Here is a 15,426-nt window from a genome sequence, read left to right as displayed (position 1 = left end):
CTTTGAGGATAGGCCAGGTATTTCGTGGGGCCAAATGTGGTGAATAAGATGGATGAACACATCAAAGTTTTTAAAGTCTGTCTTTACTTAGGTGGCAATCATCACCACCATTCACAGTATTTTTGATCAACTCTCATGATGATACAAAAGAGATTTCTAGCACTGCTTCAATAAAGTGGCAAAAATAGTAAACTAATTGTGTTTGAAAGTACAGTAAATTTCTTTTTGCCTTTTTCCTTTTTATCGGTACCAGGGATCGAACTCACGACTGCCTGCTTGCAAGGCAAGCACTTATGCCGCTGAGCTAAATCCCCAGCCCCTACAGTAAATATTTTGAGTGGAATTAATCGTCATATCATTTGGTAGAAAATACAATTTAAATATTCACATTTTGTGAAAGCCTTGTATGGATTACTCGTATTCTCTCTCTTCTGCATAGAATTATAGAACTGTGTTAAAGTAAAATCATCACAGATCTATACTGTTCCTACTTCCTTCAGTTTAGCAAAAATGATTTGAATCATGCTCATCTGGAGCTTTATTTTATTTTGTATTTTATTTTTGAGAAAGATGTTCAATGCAGGTTATCTGTGGTTAAGGGTGAGGAGGAGGGAAGAAATATAAAGTACCAAGAAGCCAGTGCTTTAAAGACTCTGATCTGAGGAAAGAATAAATGGAAGTAGAGACAAGGTTGTCTATACACACACACACACACACACACACACACACACACGAATTTAAATTGGGCAAAAAAAATCACTTTCTGGTTTCTGCTATCCAGTTAGCTACCCTCTGCAACCAAGCCATTAAGATTTTAACTGGATGTGCCCACAAAAATAAACAAAAAGTCTATAGTTCTGGAGTTCCTAGCAGGAGTAATTACTAATAACTCAATTAGAAAATCTTATCGTGAGTTGGGGAGATATGAGTGAAAATGTGTCAGGGTACAGTTAGATTTCTATGCTGCTGCAGTGTGCCAGAGGGTGCACACATGTTGCCTCCCCTCCTGCTAATCTACCGTTCATCCCCCACACACTATGAACTTATTCCTGGACTTTCTGAGAAGAACATTCTTGCACTTGACCTTGTTTCTTTTAGGAATGATCCTATGTGTGTTTTCATTTCCTCACTTGTCAGGAGTATAGTTTCAGCTAAGAATAGCATCAAATTTACAGGTTTGCTGTGAGGGTTGTGATCTAATCCAGGCCAATGAACACATGCACCATTTCCTACAATAGAATCATTGTAGAACATCAAAACAGCAAAAACTATGAGTTGACAATGATGAGTGCTTCCCAAATATAGGGAAGTGGTTCAAATTTTGACAAATTTAAATTTCTGTACTGTGATTTTGCATGACATAAAATTCCTTAAAATGAGGACTGATTCTCCCATTGGGGTAAGAAGATCAAACTTGCAAACTGAGATCATTCTAACTACAGAAGTTTGACGTACATCTGAGTATAGTGACAGTGATTTTTTGTTTTAGTTTTCTACTTTCGAATTGCAACAAGCTGCAGGAAAAAAAAGGTAGCAAAAATTTAGACCATGAATTCAGACTAAATAATATGGAACTTGTACTCACAGCTCAAGTTTTATTCTTAGAGAGCATAGGATGGTCATCCACAGAGCTAATCAGCCAGAGATCTCTGAAGTTATCTCCTCTACAATATATATTTGAGTTAACTTTCAATCTACTTTTAATATTTATATGGTCAGAAGTGTATTAAAATTTTACCGGCTTTGGAACCTGTCTAAATTTGGAAAACATACTTGATTTGAAGTCAACTTGCCTACAAATGGCAATTCATTCCTGACTGGATTCTGATTCTTTAGCATTAAGACATTGCATTTCATCTATCTTGTAGGGATATTTCAGAGCTGTACATATCTCTATGTTAGTCCCAGCATTTTCCTAACTGGGAGACCCTGTGGTGGTCCATTCCTGGTTGCATGTGCCTTCTTGGGCCCTGAGACTCTCCAGATCTTAAAAATCTAAATAGAAGTGTAATCCACATATCTACAGCTAAGCCTCTGCACACCTGCACAGTTAGCATACTTTGTGGCTATATCTTCAGGAGGAACAGCCCAAGTCTCACTTGAGCCCACATAAACCAGAGGTGAGGCAGCCAGGGAATGCTGCAAAGAACCTAGGTACTCTTATGCAAAAAGCCCCGTGTTATCACAGACCTTTTTCTTGAACATATTTTGCTCTAAAACACTTGGCACTTGGCCTGTGATGGGAATGGCAACCACAGAGCTCTGAGAAAAGCCTAATGGGTCATTATTCCAAAACTAAAGTTTTGACTCCTTTTGCTCATAAATTCTAGCTTTGATTTGTTTCTCTCTTTGCATATTTTTACCATAAGCAGGCAAGAGAAACCATGCTGCACCCTCAATACCTTGCTTAGATTTTTATAAGTACATTCTTAAATCTTACCTTCTATAAACATAACAGAGACACAATTTAGTTATTTTTTGTCACTTTGCAACAAATAATCTTTCCTTTACTTTCCTAGTTTCTCATTTTTTTCTAAGATCTCATTAAAAACTGCCGTTGTGATCCATATTTCTTCCAAAATAGTGATCATAAACACTCAAATAATCTTCAACAAATTTGACGTTTCCCTGCAGCACAGATGAAACAACACCGCAGTCCAGCCTCTACTTGTAACCTAGTTCCAAAGCCTTTCAGTATTTATCTGGTTGTTTCAGTACCATCTAGTTCGTTTGTGTTCATATGAGTGGAGCATAGCGAAGAGTGGGATCAGTGAAACAATGGTAGGTCATGCCATGTCTTGGTGGTCCCATAAAGAAGTTCAGGTAGTACTGTGGGAGCAACAGTGGAGGATTTTTAAAATGAAGAATGGAATATTACCTACTATTATGGTCAAATGTCTCCCAAATGAGGATTGATGTTCCAATATTTAGCAGAGAATTATTTTTGTATTATCTAAAAGGAAGGTCACCCAATGTCAAATTGATTAATAAAGCATACTGGGTGTGTGTCTATAGATCATGGAGGCATGACCATGAGTACTATGTAAATTATGCTTCCTGGCACCTTTCTCTCTCTCTCTGTTGTCCTTATCTGCTCTCCTGCCATCAATAAGAGAGCACTTTAACATATCCTTCTTCTGTGATGCTCCTGCCCTGGAGTCAGTTTACCATAGAACGAACCCTCTAAATCCGTGAGGTAAATTAAACTTTTATTTGTGTTTTAAAAGTTGTAGTACAAAAAGTTAATACTGAAAAGGGGGATAATTGCTATGACTGTATTTGACAATGTAATTTAGAAATCTTTGGCATTGGTTTGTAGGAGAAGCTTGGACAAATATGTACTAGAGAAGTCCTAGAATGCTGTAAATACAGTGTAAGGAAAATATGGTTGGGGACAAAAGACCAGAATGGTAACAGAAATGGAACAGTAAAATCCAGTTCATGATGTTTCATATGAGAGCCAGAAATCTGTTGGGAACTGTACTAGAGGCCATTTTGATCCATTTTGTCAAAGAACTTGTCCACATTTCCCCATTACTAACACTTCTTATGATGCTTACTTTAAAGGTAGTAGACTAAGTAAACTGGAAGGAATTTCAAGCCAGTTCAGCATTTAAACTGTGGGAATGTATTCTCCTGAATGTTTTTGCCAGATTTACAATAAGAATCAGGAGCAAAAAGCACAGCCAAAGGATTTGCAAATTTACAGTTTGAACAGAAAGGAAGCATGTGTAAACTTTGGGCCCAGAATGGCAAGGTTACTGAAGAGTTTAATATCACTAAAATGATAATAAGTACTTTAAAGTAATATAAGAAAGAAAATACTTTGAGGGCACTAGAAGATACAAGATACTTATTTTCCCAAGCAGAAAGGTGCAAATGTGTAAAGCTTTGATTTGAGACAGAACCTATAGGTTGCTTGCTGAAGAAACTCACCTAGAAGATTGATTCCCAGAGATTAACAGTGTTCTTAGCCAACCAGGTTGTCAAAGGCTGCTGCATCACAAACCAAGAGAACTTGTCTACCTCTCATATTGGTGGAATATCTAGGTGTGATTCGTATAATGCTGTCTTTACTAGCATGCAGGATACAGCACGTAAGGTATCTTGGATGCTTACATGCAGATCTCAGTGGAAGGACTTGGGAGCCCAGGTAAAGTGTCTCAGAGAGGTGCATGCATGAAGCTGTGTGAATGAAACTGAAAGAGGTGATGAGACCCCAAAAGCTCAGAAATCCAGATATGTGAGTGTTCCCCAAGGATTGCTGTAGGCAGCCAGTGGAACAGCCCAACAGAGAGGCCATGTGGGCTGAGAACAGGAAGGATATATGAGTGTAGGACAGCCCAAGCCCTTCAGAACTCAGAGTTCATTCAATGTGTCCCAGAAGCCAGAGATGCAGCTCTAGGATGTAATATTTCCCAGCTGGATTGGGTCTTTTGTTCAATTCCTTTCTATTACCCTATTCCTCCCTTTTGGAATGGGCATGCTTATCCCGTACCATGATGTCATAGAATTAAGTTACTTGCTTTTTAAATTTTTCAGGGATTTATAGTGAAGAATTTGCCTCGATTCTCAGAGGAAGCTTTTACTTGGGTTTTAAATTACTTATAATGGTCCAGATTTTGGGATGGCATTGACGTACTTTTTTATTATTCATGGAATGCTTATGTCATGTCAAATGTAATTATGATCTCATACTTATTAGTGATTAAGTGGGGCTTCAGGAGATTCATTTGAGTTTCATTGTGACAAGAGTTGGGATGTGACAGTTAAGCTGTCACATCATTAACTTTATTGACTTTAGGACTGCCTAGGATATTAGTAAAGCTTACATTTGGATGTGTCTGAAGGGGTTTATGGATATGTGATTTGGAGAAATGTATGTGTTCCCTGGTCTCTTCCCCCGTATCGTGATTTCTCTGTTTTGCTTTCCAGTCACTACGAAGTGAGCCGACTTACCCCACAATGCCTGCCATTCATGATGTTTCTACCATGAAGCCAGCCAATCATAAACCGTACCCTCTGAAATGAGTCAATGCCATCCTCTTGTGTGTTAAATTACAAGTATCTGGTATTTTGTCCAGGAAACTAAAAAGCTGACCAACACACTGACATAACATCATCAGTAAACACTTTATTAACATGCTAGTAACATGTTACTATGTGATTAATAATTACAGGAAGAATAGGGAATGTAAACCTGGTGAGTCAAATGAAAATTAGGCAGCTAGCCTTAAATTATTTTTTGATAATTATGCTCTGGTTATAAAAATGGTAGCATACTATAAAATCAAATAAGAAATAAGTATGATATAAAGAAGATGAAGGGAAGGAAAAAGGATATGTTTTCATCTGCAGAAACTAAGTAATAACTTAGAAGAAATAATGAAATCAGAAAATCATCCTTTAATAATAATCGTTATTTCATAATTTTTTATTCCAAGAAGGAAATATTAATGACTATAAAAATAACGATTGAAATTTAAAAGACCGGTTACAAGTCCCAAAGTAGCTCATCATATGATGCTTATTTTAATGCAAAGAGAATAAAGTAGATATACTTCAGTTACCACAGGACAAAATTCACTTCAGTTATCTAGCAATCTATGAAAAATATTCCCTTTGTATCAGTTTCCAGTAGCATGTTTTATTAATCTGAGACTTCTCCTGCAGTGCTATTAATGCTATATTTCTGTTATTGGTCTCTTCACAGTGATATAGATATTCTCTAATATGTTATCTATTTTCTCTGCCATTCTCTTCCTTCCTTTTATCAGCAGAATCTTTGACATTGTATTTCTTCAAATAGTCTTCTTGGAGTCAGCTTTGGCTACTATAATGAGATACCATAAACTATCTTAAACAACATTTAATTTTTATAATTATGGAAGCTTAGGTGTCTGAAATCAAGAGACTAGTACATTTGATTCCTTAAAAAGATCCTGTTCTTATTTTATAGAAGAATAAAAGTTCACACAATCACCACGTCATCACTTAGCAGAAAAATGAAGAATACTCATCTCATTTTCTCTTCTTCGAAGGACAGTCATCCACTCACAGAACCATATTTACCTTCCAAAGGCTTCTCCTACAAGGATATCACTTTGAAGTTAGGCCTCCAATCTACACATTTTTAGTAGAAAATAAGCATTCATATTATAACCTTTTTTGCCTATCTTCCTCTACTATTCATACCTTTCTTGCATATAAAATAAATTTATTTCATCTCAATAATCCTGCTGCTGTCCATCCCAACAACTTTTGATATTGCCAAGTTTTGTCCACTGTCCTTTTAATAAAGATTCTTATTTTCATTTGTATTTCCATTTCTGAGATGTTTAGTGAGGTTCAGCATCTTTTTCTTTCTTAAATATTCATGTTTCAGGGGCTGGGGGTTTAGCTCAGCAGCATAAGCGCCTGCCTTGAAAGCAGGCAGTCGTGAGTTTGATCCCTGGTACCAATAAAAAGGAAAAAGACAAAAAAAAAAATTCATGTTTCTTTCAGTGTGTTATCTTTTTATAATAAATATTGCTTTATATGAGTATTACATAAATTTTATTTTACAGAAAAATAAGTGGAGTCTTAAAATGTTATGTTAATTTATAGATAAGATTGATGCATACAGGAAAGATCCTATTGTATAAAAGTAGGGAAAGTTTTATTTGCAAGTAAAGTAAACTAAGTTTAATTAAACAAAGTTAATTTTGATGAAATTTCTACTGAGTACAATATTTAAAAGAATGTAGACAGCAAGAAAGAAAATAGAAGCAAGAATGTTTGACTTCTTGAACCTAATGCAGTGCGGGAGATAAAAAGCAGTGGGATCCTCACTCACTCAGTTTAAGCCTCATGCACAACTGTATCTGTGCAAGCCCCACTCCTACAGCCCTTTGAAATGAGACGCCCACTGCCAACCCTGGCACTTTTATAAGAAAATATCTATGTGCATCAAAGTTGAAAATGTTTAGGGGCAGCCACTTGTGGGCTTTTTGGTGTATCATTGGAGAAAGGTTCGGGACTAATTTATGCCCCCCAAAATGAAGAGATAGTGTTTATGCCCCCCAAAAATGAAGAGATAGTGTTAACATTGAATTTGAGATGTGTCACATACTTGTATTTTTTTTTCTTTTTTTTTTTTTTTTTTTTTTGTCTTTCTCCTTTTTATCGGTACCAGGGATCGAACTCACGACTGCCTGCTCGCAAAGCAGGCACTTATGCCGCTGAGCTAAATCCCCAGCCCCACATACTTGTATTTTCATGCAGAGTTTCTAAGTGTCTCAGGCCTCTTGTTTGCCCTGCTCACTCAAGTCAGAATCAGAGTGGTTCGTAAATCATGTAACCTGATCCACCAGGCTGCAAAACCAAAACTGGAAATTATGAAAGGTTATTTCCTGATGACGTGTGTAAACTGGCCCACAATAACAACAGTCACAGCAGGCTTTTGTTTGACTGAGCTACCTGTGCTTTCTATTTACCAGGGGTTTAAGGCCATCTGTAGTAGGGTGAACTAAGTGTCAGATATCACAGATCAGCAGATCATTAAGAGAGAAAAGCTAACAAATATCTTGCATGAGATTTGCAGCAGCTATTTACATTGGCTTATTCTTTAGTTTATGACTTAAATAGAAAATACCTTCTCTAATGGGAACCAAGTTCTCAAGCAACTTCTACTGATGCCTGTTTCCTTTCATGTTAGCTGCCACTCATGTCTCATTACACTCTTAACTCCAGAAAGGTGTGGCGTTTCCACAGAGGAAAAAAAAAAAATCTATGCAGGTAAGGGTTCGGCCTGAACAAAGGAAACCTGAAGCCAGGGGAAGAACACAAGAGAAATTTTCCATCTGTGTATTTGTTGTCGTCAGAGCTTTTGACCAGGAAACTGAAGTGGCTAACCAGGACTCATGACTCACCTGCTGCTAAAGCCTAACAAGGAAGACGAATGCATAATGAATCAGATGCTCCAGACTTCTGGGAATGAGGGAGGGCCGGGAGCTTACAGTGCAGCCACAAGCCCTGTCTCTCCGTCAAAAACAAGCAAACCACCTTGTTTGTCAAACCTTCTACCTACATATAGGCTGACCTGATGAGAACAAGCATTCTCATTTGCACTACCTAGGCATGGGCTACTTTTCAGAAATAAATGATTTATGTAAAAAAGTTAAGTACTTAAAACAATTTATCAGAATTTCTTCATAATCACAAGTGAAGACTATTGAAAATTGCATATACAGTTATATCCAGCTCTTCCACTGTTCAACTCTGTGCTTTTTTCTTTTTACCAGTTCTCTCCTTTGGGCAACTTATTTAACTTTTCTCCTTTCCTGTGTCCCCATCTATAAAATGAGCATATTGCCAGAGAGAAATAGTTCCCTTGTGGCTGTGCATTTAAATACTCTCAATGTATCTAGATAGGTATTTGTGAAACTTAAGTAAGATATTTTAAAAAACAAAACATTCTTAGAATCATGCCTGCCATATTGACTGAAAGTACCCCAGTGTTGTTGCGTATTTTAACCTACTGACTTCTCTTTTAAGTGATAATCTGTTTTAGGTTATTTCTATGAGATTGAGAAGACACTTGCAGAGTTCAGTTTTTCTGGATTTGACCCACTTCTTATTTTAAAATATTTTAAAGTATAATTTCTAGTTTAATGTCAAGTGTATCCACTATATCTAGTCCACAAACAGTGGACTTAGTGACTGGTCAAATATATGTGCTACATACACAGTAAGACATACCTATAATACTTGTACATGAGATCATTACAACATCACTGCTCATTTCGAATAGGGTAGCATACACAGTATGACAGTTTCAAGAGCTTCATGAGACACGGGTTGCTGGGCTCATTCATACAATTTCTGATTCGATAAACCTAATGTGCTGCCCAAACATTGTCATTTTGACATTGTAATGCAATACTGATGCCACCATTATGGATGATCCGAAGAGAAAACCATTGTTTTATCAAATGGCATCTATAAACATGTAATTTCTCTTTCACAAAAGTACTAATAATCCCACCTTTCTTTGTGATATCAGGAAAAATAGAACTTCTGGTCTGTTAGGAAACAAATGTGCTGAGTTTGTGGTCTGTTAGGAGAGTTTCAGTGGAAATTAGGGAAGGAAGAATAGCTCCTGGATTTTTTGAGGTCCCAAATGGGTGACCACCAAGGCTGTCATGAATTCCTTCAGTTGTTCTTTATCATGGAAGTATCTTAGATTACCATCAATTTTGAAAGGTAGTTTTGCATTGTACATCAATCTAGGTTGGAAGTTATTTTCTTTCAGGATTTGAAACACTTCAAACTCTTCTTGACTTGATGGTTTGTATGATAAGTCTGCCATGATTCTGATTGATTTTCCTCTGTAGATGATCTGTTTCTTTTCTTTAAAAGCTTTTAATATGTCTTGCTTGTGCTAAATTTCTGGAATTTTGATTATTACATGTTTCAGTGTAGATTTAGTTTGATTATGGCTAGTTGAAGTTTCATATGCCTCACTTATCTTTATGCAAGATTTTTTTCCCCATGTTTAGGAAACTTTTTCTTGTTTCTTCTGTAAATAGCCTTTTCTATTTCATTTGTGTTGATTCCTTCTTCTTCACTGATGCATTGCTGTTAATTTATTTTTCTCTGTGTCTTCTTGCAGCTGTTGAATTATTTCCTAGTTCCTTGTTATTGTTAAGAGATCTTTCCTGTAATGATCTCTACCTGCAATCCTGTCTTTACAGTCTGAAAGTCTATCTTCAGTCTCTTTCAAGCAGTATTGCCAGCTTTTGATTGACTTTTTAATTTCCCGCATATCTCTTTGAATCTGTTTCATGCATTGTAATTCCTTTTTATGTTGTTCATTCAAAGTTTCCATCCTTTTCTTGCTCCTCTATTTTTATCTATGTCTTCTTTAGACATGCTAAATCTTTCATTGTGTTTGTGATTTCTTCTTTTACCTGAGACATTATTTCTGATTTGGTTACTTTTGCAGTCTTATGAAGTCGTTTCTTTAATTATTACAGAGATTTCAGGTGTGTGGCTTCTATTTTCTTCCGTGATTGTATCTTCCAGACTTGTATATGTGGCTGGAGGTTGAGATTGCCTTTTGCTCTTTATCTTGTCATTCTCCTGGATTTGTCCCAAAAGTTAATTTTGGGGTCCCAGGCACTTCCCACATTGACTGCCCCTCTGCAGCTTAGGGGAATGGAACGGGCACCTAAGTTTCTCTGATCCCAGGTGTACAGGGAGGTAGCAGAGCGTGGAGCAGGCTTCTCTAGACCCATTCAGCTACACTGGTGCTTCCCTAATGGCTAGAGTTGCCTGGTGGTGGGATTGCTTCTTCTCTTAATCTGTATGTCTGCACCAGGACTCTTACAATGGTGGTAGGTACAGGGGTGTGTTTGGCTGGTTCTCCAGGTGGGTGATGGCTGTCTGAAGGAAGTTTGCAAAGGTCTCTAGTAATAGCCTGCAGGTTCACAGGCTTGCCTGGTTGTGTGTCCCTGCTCCTACTGGCTGCCCGCAGGAAGCAAGGCTTCTAAGGTAGTGGCTGAGAAGTGGAGGTGGATCTTGCTAGGTCTTCTGAATTTTTAATAAGTATTATTTTCACTAGTAATAAAATATTTAAAACATAAGAGGGCAATTGTTATGGATTAAGAACTGGTGGTCAAGTTAATGCCAGCTGGATTACATCAGCATGGCATTGAGCGAAGATGCTCCACCTGAGGAAAGTTGCCAGCGTAAATAGGTGGAGAAGAAGGGAGGTGTTGAGGGTTGAGGTGTTAAGGAGGCACTGTGGGTTCTCCTACGAGTTGCTGTCTGAGCTGTTGGTTCTCCTGGAGAAGCTTTGGTCCTCACATGGAGCATTGCTTCCTGGCTCCGGAGGGGAAGACATGTGCTGCTTGGACTACAGGATGAACTCGTCACACTGCTTCCTGGCACATACCCAACTGTGCTTGTCAGAGGAGGAGCTCAGGGTCTCCATGTCACTGAGGACAGCTGTGGTGCCTTTCAGGATAGCCCTGGTCTTTGTTGTGAGTGTGACTTCTCGGCTAAAGCGAAGAAACTTCATCCCACTAGCACAGCTCCTTCATCCTGCTGGCATAGACTTTCTGGCTTCTACCCCTGACCTTTGGGTCTTCCCGGCACGGATCCATAAAAGAGACTGGCATGAGGCCTCTTGTGGGCTTCTTGTGGACACTTTGGTGTCAGATATATTGTCTCCATATTTATTTTGACCATATCTATGAGTCCAGTTGGACTCATGGGAGGCATTGTCCTATGCTGTGGGTTTTTATCTGGACTCATGTGGGACATTGTCGTGACTAAATAATCTATGTCTTTGGTGTTGCAGATAGATTTCCTGCATTTTCCTGTGTTAACTTCTGATGACCATTATAAAAATATTACAAACTCCATGTCCTAAGCCTAGTTGTTCTCTGTGTACAACCCCTTACTACAACAGAAATGAAATCACTAAGAGGTTTGCATATTGTAAACAATTTTCTTACATACATATAAGTTAAAATTAAGACAAGATAAAATGGAAAAAAATGTATTTGAATTTCCTTCAGTTGTAGAACTCTCAGGAAGGTATGCATACTCAGGGTAGCAGTGTCCTCATTTCGGCATGCATGATGTTTTTGAAACCATTGTTCATCATTTCTTTTATAAATATAGAGGATATTGGGGTGTGTCAAGAAATAGAAACACATTTATACAAATATAATTTTGATTACATTTCCTTATCTTGTTGAAAATATAGGAGTGTACTATTGAAACAATCTTCTTTTTTTAGAGAAAGGAGTGATTCATATCACTCTGTATTAATGCACCAAATCCTAGAATATTAAGTACTATAGACATTATATGATCAAATTGTGAAAGAAAATATTCTGGAAATATTTTGTGATCTTTACCACCAACTAACTTAATGACATTGGATAGCCTCAGTTTTACAAATTCTAAATTGCTGACCTATTTTTGGTTATGTTTAGTTTGAAAAAATATCATGAAAGCCTGAAATTAACTCTTAATAGAGAAGATGTTAAATTAGATGTGTCCAAAATCAACCATTGTGTTTCTAAATATTAACTTCTCCATTAGCACACTGCTTGCACACATCTGAAATTCATGAAAAGATATCATTACTGTAAAATAATCTAAATATAGTTCAGAACTAATAATTCATTATTGATAAAAATAATTATGAAATATGACTATTTCATGTTTAAAAAGTACTAGAGAGGAAAATATTGTACTAGAGATACAAAAAACACAGCTTTACATAGTTTCATGATGGTTTTGTTTAAACCAAATGAAGTCACAATGTGTCTGAAATCAAATCTTAATCATATTTGAATTTCAAAACCAAAAGTGATATACTGTTATTTATCTCTTATATTTGATAGTATTTTTGCATTTACTTATCTATCATTTGTCCTTAATTTCCTATGAATAGATGAAATTGAACCATTATAATGGTGGATTAATTATTTTCAAGATTTCTTACAGATGCATGGAAATTAATTTGGTATCTATTTACTTTGACATCTATTTCTTTAAAGAAGCTAGATCTGTTATAGACTTCATAGGTGATGGTTTGTAACACCCAGTGTTGATTTTAGATATATATAATTTACCATCTTCTCCACTGAGAAGGTTAGTGGCCTCACCTAGTACTGCTGTATACTTTTGAGTTAATTTCAGGTTTTGATATTTGATGCAAATAATAATAATTATATATTTGCAAGTACATTTATTTATTTTATAACATACATGCTCCCATTTTGTTTTCCAATTTTATTTTGCAAATTTTTATTTTACTTATGTTTGTCCTACCCTGTGAACTCACAATTTTAATTCAACCCAAAATCTGTGTATCAAAATATGATAACTTCTCCTTTATGACAGAAGGTATATATTCTGTGTAAGAATTCAGGACAATGTTCCAATTAAAATAATTATGTCACTATTATTCTTTAAAGGTCTCTGGTAATAAAAACATTTATATTGTGACTGTTTAATATTAATTTGTATTTTAGGTCTACTAACAACAATATGGTATTTTTTCAAACTAAACATAATCAGGAAAAGGACAGCGATTTAGAATTTATAAAACTGAGGCTATCCCAATGTCACTAACTTGGTTGACTGTGAAGAACACAGTGTAACTATTATTCATCAGCAATTCCGATTTTTGCAATTTTTATGTAAAGTAGCTAAGCTGGTAAAAACAGGTACTATTATATACTCTTTCCAGTAACTTTAAAAGAAGGAAATAAAAAGATTTTTCTCAGTGGAGGTGATTGTGAGGCAGTATTGCCTTTCAAAAATGTGGTAAACATACTTTGGTGTCAGATATATTGTCTCCATATTTATTTTGACCATATCTATGTCAGTTTCATGGAGACTATTACTCAGGTTGCTGAGCATCAAGAAAGCACAATTATGCGGGACTAATTTGTTCATTTCTGGTAATATAGGAAACATATTCAACATAATAGATTAATTGATGGGCTCAGGAAGTTGCTCTTTGCCTGTGATCTGTCTCTTCATATAGAAGTACCTGAAGGATACAGTTTCTTTTAGAGAGGCTGAGTTTCACTTTAACTAAATGGCAGTTTTTATCCCATACTCTTTCCCTCACTAATACCACTGGATTTTCCCTCTATTTTTCACCTAACGCTATGAGGTGTGAAACATCTGCCTCTTGCCTCAGGAAATGCTACTGAGGGTGCTCCATTGACTTAGGGGCAGAATGGAGATTACTGTCTATTTCTACATTATTTCACAGGAGTCCTTTTCCTTGTTCAAGAAAGATCACAAATGTCCAAGACTGCTCCATTGTCTGTAGCGAATGTTGGCAAAATGGTGGACATAATAATATAACTCCTTTAAGTCTCGCTATTAAATATTCTACTTCCAGACACTGCTCGGGATGCACTGAAGTTGCTCATTTTCTATTTCAATATCTTTCTCTCTTTTTGAGATGCCAGTGTATTTTTCTTTTTACCTTTGCTTTTATCCAAACCCTGTAGCCAAATATTATATTCAAATTCACATTCCACTTAGTCTGTCTCTCCTTCATTAAAGCCTGAGAGGGACACTTCTTAATGATATTCCTTCTCACAAAGAAAAAAAAAAAAACGAAACCAGTGCAACAAAGACAACATTAAATGTGTTGCTAACATTTTGTGAACTATAATTATTTTATCATTTATCATATCTATGTTCATTAATATACATGAAATAATGCCTTTAGACATAAGTAACCCCATAATAATGAAGCTCCAATTTACACAACTGAATGAGGGCTGCATTGACTTGACAGTTTTGTTGTGATTCTGCTGCCATTCCAAGACCATACATGAGTCATCAGCATCTCCAAATGTTCTGCATGTGTTTGTGGAACTACTTAGATTCTGTGTTCCAAGTTAAACTTTGACTGTGGCCTCTTGGATTTGTCCATCTTGGATGCTTACAAACTTCAACACACTGAGATGTTGTGGGTAGTAAGCCAGTGAGAGGGCAAACCTCTTGAAATTGGCCTCTGAGGTGGCCTCTTTACTTTTAGTTTTTAGATACTACTTACCACAAGTGTAGTAGTTCATGCTTGACTAATCTTTATTTATACACAGAATCCTATTAATGGCCTATCTAATGAAGATTATACAACTCACACAAAGGTATATTAAATGATTTGAGCTGATATAGTAAGTGGCATTGGCATAATAATTGGTATTAATGCCAGAAATCTTTCTCACAATCTGGGAAGTTTAAGATCAAGGTGCTGACACATTTGGTATCTAAAAGCAAATTCTTTTTCATATGTTGCTGACTTCTCATAACTTTTCATGACAACGACATCACTGGGAACTATTTCCTAATTGCTCTCATTAATTTCGTTCTTTAGGATTCCTCTCTCATGCCCTAACCATCCTTGAAAAGCCCACTTTCTATGACTCTCAACTTTAGGGGTAGAATTTTAACACAGGAAATATGGTGGAATATGGAAACACAAGTATTTGGAAAACTGAACTAGGGAAATATCCTCCTCAGGCAAAGAACTTCACAACTTTGCTGATATTTTTTACTATTGCTCTAAGCAAAAATCTGTCTATATTTGGTGACAATATTAATAATCTTAATTTAGGACAAATCTCTAAACTTCCATTCAGGCTAACACTACCAATGTTAGACATTTATACTTCTCTCTAGAGGAAGAATAGTAAATACAAGATGTAGTTGGGATATAACAATGCCTTCAATTTAATCTTACTAGTTGTTACGAATTGTGTCTAGATAAGCCCCCAAAGCATCATGCAGACATACATGTGGTTTTTTTTAAGGTGGCTGGATTTACAGTATTGATGCTGGAATTGATTCATTGTGTAATACCAGGCTCAAAAGCATTAGGATTAAGGGCATGAATGC

Source organism: Cavia porcellus, unplaced genomic scaffold (genome assembly GCF_034190915.1).
Source record: "Cavia porcellus strain 051 isolate PalLab524CR breed Dunkin Hartley unplaced genomic scaffold, mCavPor4.1 scaffold_5, whole genome shotgun sequence".
Classification (NCBI taxonomy): domain Eukaryota; kingdom Metazoa; phylum Chordata; class Mammalia; order Rodentia; family Caviidae; genus Cavia; species Cavia porcellus.
This window is presented reverse-complemented; position numbering follows the sequence as displayed.